Genomic DNA, 6,139 nt, shown 5'->3' on the forward strand with positions numbered 1-6,139 from the left:
CGCGGCTGCCCTAGGACCCCAACCGACTGCTCATAGCTGTTCTCGCTGCCTGCGCCGAAAATCTCTGGCGCCAATTTTCTCCTCTCATTATCGCCGCAGTTTTAAGACAGTTTTAAGGAATATTTAGGGCTTCGCTAAATACTACACAATAAACTGTGGAAAATTCTAAAGGAGATGGGAATACCAAACCATCTGACCTGCCTCTTGAGAAACCTATATGCAGGTCAGGAAGCAACAGTTAGAACTGGACATGGAACAACAGACTGGTTCCAAATAGGAAAAGGAGTATGTCAAGGCTGTATATTGTCACCCTGCTTATTTAACTTATATTCAGAGTACATCATGAGACATGCTGGGGTGGAGGAAGCACAAGCTGGAATCAAGATTGCCAGGAGAAATAGCAATAACCTCAGATATGCAGATGACACCACCCTTATGGCAGAAAGTGAAGAACTAAAGAGCCTCTTGATGAAAGTGAAAGAGGAGAGTGAAAAAGTTGGCTTAAAGCTCAACATTCAGAAAATGAAGATCATGGCATCCGGTCCCATCGTTTCAGGGCAAATAGATGGGGAAGCAGTGGAAACAGTGGCTGACTTTATTTTGGGGGCTCTAAAACCACTGCAGATGGTGATTGCAGCCATGAAATTAAAAAACGCTTACTCCTTGGAAGGAAAGTTATGACCTACCTAGACAGCATATTAAAAAGCAGAGACATTACTCTGTCCACAAAGGTCGGTCTAGTCAAGGCTATGGTTTTTCCGGTATGGATGTGAGAGTTGGACTATAAAGAAACCTGAGCACCAAAGAATTGATGCTTTTGAATTGTGGTGTTGGAGAAGACTCTTGAGAGTCCCTTGGACTGCAAGGACATCCAACCAGTCCATCCTAAAGCAGATCAGTTCTGGGTGTTTATTGGAAGGACTGATGTTGAAGCTGAAACTCCAATACTTAGCCACCTGACGCGAAGAGCTGACTCATTTGAAAAGATCCTGATGCTGAGAAAGATTGAGGGCAGGAAGAGAATGGGACGACAGAGGATGAGATGGTTGGATGGCATCATCGACTCAAAGGACATGGGTTTGGGTAGACTCCAGCAGTTGGTAATGGACAGGGAGGCCTGGCGTGCTGCAGTTCATGGGATCACAAAGAGTTGGACATGACTGAGCAACTGAACTGGAACTGGAAATACTACTTTAAAGAATCCACCTGCAATACAGGAGACCCCAGGTTCCATCCCTGGGTTGGGAACATCCCCTGGAGAAGGGAAAGGCAACTCACTCCCATACTTCTTGTCTGGAGAATCCCATGGATAGAAGATCCTGTCTGGCTGCAGTCCTCCATGGAGTTGCAAAGAGTTGAATGGGACCGAGCAATTAACGCTTACCAGGAATTGAGGTGCTTCCCAATCTGTCTGTAATGTGGGAGACCTGGGTTCGATCAGTGGGTCTGGAAGATCCCCTGGAGAAGGAAATGGCAACCCATTCCAGTATTCTTGCCTGGAAAATCCCATGGATAGAGGAGCCTTTCTGGCTATGTATAGTCCACAGGCTTGCAAAGAGTCTGACTCAGCTTAGCACATATACACACATGGCTTCCCAGGTGGCACTAGTGGTAAAGAACCTGCCTGATGTAGGAAACAAAAGACTGGGTTTGATCCCTAGGTCAGATAGATCCCCTGGAGGAGGGCATGGCAACTGACTCCAGTGTTCTTGCCTGGAGAAAGCCCATGGACAGAGGTGACCTACATTTTAAGTAGGTCATGATCATTACCAATGAGAATGAAGTAGCTAATTTCCTTCATATGTCATTATGATATCCCATACAGTTCATAGGGTCTAAAAGAGTCTGACAGGACTGAGGCAACTAAGCTAGTAATATTTAAACAATGGAATAACTTTTAAGAACTCATTTATTCTTGAGACTCTTTGAAAATATGAAATGGACAGTAATTAAGAGAGTTGAGTGTAATTAGTTCAGTTCAATTCAGTAGCTCAGTCATGTCCAACTCTTTGCGATCCCATGAACTGCAGCACGCCAGGCCTCCCTGTCCATTACCAACGACTGGAGTCTACCCAAACCCATGTCCATTGAGTCAGTGATGCCATCCAACCATCTCATCCTCTGTCGTCCCCTTCTCCTCCTGCCTTCAATCTTTCCCAGCATCAGGATCTTTTCAAATGAGTCAGCTCTTCACATCAGGTGGCCAAGTATTGGAGTTTCAGCTTCAACATCAGTCCTTCCAACAAACACCCAGAACTGGTCTGCTTTAGGATGGACTGGTTGGATGTCCTTGCAGTCCAAGGGACTCTCAAGACTCTTCTCCAACACCACAATTCAAAAGCATCAATTCTTTGGTGCTCAGGTTTCTTTATAGTCCAACTCTCACATCCATACATGACTACTGGAAAAACCATAGCCTTGACTAGACGGACCTTTGTGGACAGAGTAATGTCTCTGCTTTTTAATATGCTGTCTAGGTTGGTATTAACTTTCCTTCCAAGGAGTAAGCGTCTCTTAATTTCATGGCTTCAATCGCCATCTGCAGTGATTTTGGAGCCCCCCCACCCCAAACCCCACCACAGACAAAAGTCAGCTACTGTTTCCACTGTTTCCCCATCTATTTGCCATGAAGTGATGGGACCTGATGACATGATCTTAGTTTTCTGAACATTGAGCTTTAAGCCAGCTTTTTCACTCTCCTCTTTCACTTTCATCATGTAGTTAAGTGTTCAGTAAATATTTGGGGGTGAATGTTCATGAAATATTCACATTCCCCTCCTGTTTGCCTTGGCCATTACCTACTCCTCCCACTTCTTTAGGAGGACACTGGTATCTGAAATATTTGGTACTTAACTTCAACAAAGAAACACCCAGGTTCCTTTTAGGAGCTTTCCACAGAAAATTTGGATTTGCTAGGGGTGATCACACAGCTGTTATCAATTCTTGTTTCTCATGACTGTCATGACTGTCAGGACTGTCATTAGAGTGTACTGGCACCCCCACATCTTTAAAATTGCTTTCATTCAGTAATCATTTGGAGAAGGGTTCCTGACACAGTGACATATGTGGGTTATCAATAACTGAGAGAGTTTTGAATCTGTTGTGATAATAGAGTTTATTATTTCTCCTTGTAGTTTTGTTGATATTCCAATTTATAGTTTGAGGGTACTTTACTAAATGCATATTAGTTTGGTGAGTTGAGATTTTTTTCATTAAGTGATGACTGTCTCTAGCCCTAATATTTTTTTAGTTTAAAAAGTCTGCCTTGTTAAATAGTGTGCATACCTGCCAAATGGCTTCAACTCTGAGACCCAATGGGCTGTAACCTGCCAGGCTCCTCTGCCCATGAAATTTCCCAGGCAAGAATACTGGAGTGAGTTGCCATGCCCTCCACCAGGGGATCTTCCCAACCCAGGGATGGAACCTGCATCTTCTGCATTGGCAGGCGGGTTCTTTACCATAAGTGCCACCTGGAAAGCCTTGGTTAAATAATGCTGATGAAAAGCTAATTATGGAAATTTTTATTCAAGACAAATTACAACCCAGGTAGAGCATATCAGAAAACTTTGAGAACTGTTTCTCAGCTAGAAGTGTAGACTCAGTTGTGTAAGTTTTTTTGAGACAAAGGACTGTATACCAAATGACATTATTGACAGTTTCCTCAACCCAAGTCCACCCGTCGTTGTGGTACATTATGTGACTCCCTTACAAGATCAAGAAGGAATGTTATTTTTAAGAAGTTGTCTTGTTGATGCTGGGAGAATGTTGCTCTTTATGGCTGAGCAGTTATTCCTGCTAAGGTGGGGAGGTTTGGTCAAGGCCTAATGCACAGGCGCAACACAATGAAAAGAGAGAAGAGCCCAAAGGACAGAGAAGAATTTTTTTTACGTTTAAAATTTTCTTGTCTTGCCATATTATATAAATTTAATATCACAATAGTAATGTAATTTCTCCAGCTTTCTTTTGCTTCTAAATCAGATCAGAGAGGAGTGTTCTACAGTGAGAGAAACCAAGGGAGAGAGGAGGAGGTCAAATCTCTTGGGGAAAACAATGCTCAATATAAGAATAACACAAGCATCAAATCCAAAAAGTAACATTCAGATCGAGTCAATAACTGCTGAAATAATGAAAAGTAAGCCTCTCTTCCTACTTACAAAGTCATTAATCAAATATGTATTGGATGCCTGCTGCCGCTGCTAAGTCACTTCAGTCGTGTCCGACTCTGTGCGACCCCATAGACGGCAGCCCACCAGGCTCCTCCGTCCATGGGATTTTCCAGGCAAGAGTACTGGAGTGGGGTGCCATCGCTTTCTCCGATATATATATATACACACATATATATAAGCATTAGTGGTAAAGAATCTTCCTGCCTATGCAGGAAACACAGGAGATGCGGGTGCATCTATGGACAATGTTTCATTAACATTCAGTGTATAAACTGTTTCTAGTTTTTATAATGTCATGGAATAACATTTCTGGGAAACAACAGTATCATATTTTACCTAAGATTTCACTGACTGTAAGAAACACCCCAATTGCCAAGACATCAAATGTAGGGGGAAAAAATAGCCAATGGCTAGTAACAAAATTTATCCAGATTTCTGAGATATTAAATTTTAAAATATGCGTTTGAAATCAATGAAATGTAGTAACTGAGTTGTTCATTTTTTAAATTGAAGTATAAATTATTTACAATGTTTTAAGTCTACAGCATAGTGATTCAGTTATACATTAATATGTGTGCATGTATATGTATATATATATGCATATGTATATCCTTTTTCAGATTGTTTTCCATTATAGGTTATTACAATATACTGAGTATAGTTCCTTGTGCTATAGTAGTGTATGTGTTAATCCCAAACTCCTACTTTATCTCCACCACCCTCTTCTTTCATTACCCCTTTAGTAACCATAATTTCTATGTCTGAGTCTATTTCTGTTTTGTAAATAAGTTCATTTGTATTTTTTTAGATTCCACATATAAGTGATATCATATAATTGTGTTTGTCTGACTCACTTCACTTAATATAATAATCTCGGTCCATCTATGTTGCTGAAAGTGGCATTACTTCATTCTTCCATTGGACTTCCCAGGTGCCACAGTGGTAAAGAATCCACCTGCCAATGCAGGAGACACAGGAGACACAGGAGACAGGGTTTGGATCCCTGGCTTGGGAAGATACTCTGCAGTAGGAAATGGCAGCCCACTCCAGTATTCTTGCCTGGAAAATCCCATGGACAGAGGATCCTGAAGGACTATGGTTCATGGGGTCACAAAGAATTGAACATGAGATTGACTGAGCATGATCACAATATTCCATTGTGTGTGTGTGTGTACATATAGCACATTATCTTGGTCCATGCATCTGTCAATAAACATTTAGGTTGCTTCTATGTCTTGGGTATGAGTCATTTATTTCTGAAATAGCAAATGTAGAAGCAGAATATTACATGCTCCGTGCTCCATATTACACTTGCAAAGTTTTATTAACTTGTGTACATTTTATGACATCCCTGATTTTCTTATTCCCCTCTTTTTGGATTCAGTTTAAGCAAATGAAATCTTGTCTAAAGTTTTTAAATTGCAGCCTTCTTAACTAAGTAGTTCTAATAATAAAAGGAATTTTGGATAGGAAAGATGCAGTGTGTAAGGATAGAATTCTGGAGCAATTTAAGAGAAGCCTTTTAAGTTGGAGATGAAAACATTTAAAAGTGTAAAATCCTGTCCTTAATTATAAAAGAAGAAATATTGAGACATCTAGGTTTTAAGGTTTAAGTTGGTTGCTGGAAATTGGTTTTCATATAGTGTTGGTTCCCTCCTTTATTAATAATTAAATAAAAATTTTGACGTGTTCATCTTACATTATATACATCATGATTTTACTATTTTGAAAATTATACATTTGCCCTGATACCCATGTAAGCAGAACTTATAGAGCCAAGTAAACTGCATTGCTTGAGAATGGTACCTCAATATCTACTTAAGCCAGGGCAGTTCTTTTCTTGGCTCTCACAGTGACTTGCTTGGCTCTCACAGCCACTCCATGTGGCAATAAGGCCTTAACTGTTTTGGACCTTAATGTAGGTTTTGCCCGCCTTACTGATTTTATGTCTTATTTTTGTTTCTGTTTCAGTC

The sequence above is a fragment of the Capricornis sumatraensis genome, chromosome 2, assembly GCF_032405125.1.
Source record: "Capricornis sumatraensis isolate serow.1 chromosome 2, serow.2, whole genome shotgun sequence".
Taxonomy (NCBI): Eukaryota; Metazoa; Chordata; class Mammalia; order Artiodactyla; family Bovidae; genus Capricornis; species Capricornis sumatraensis.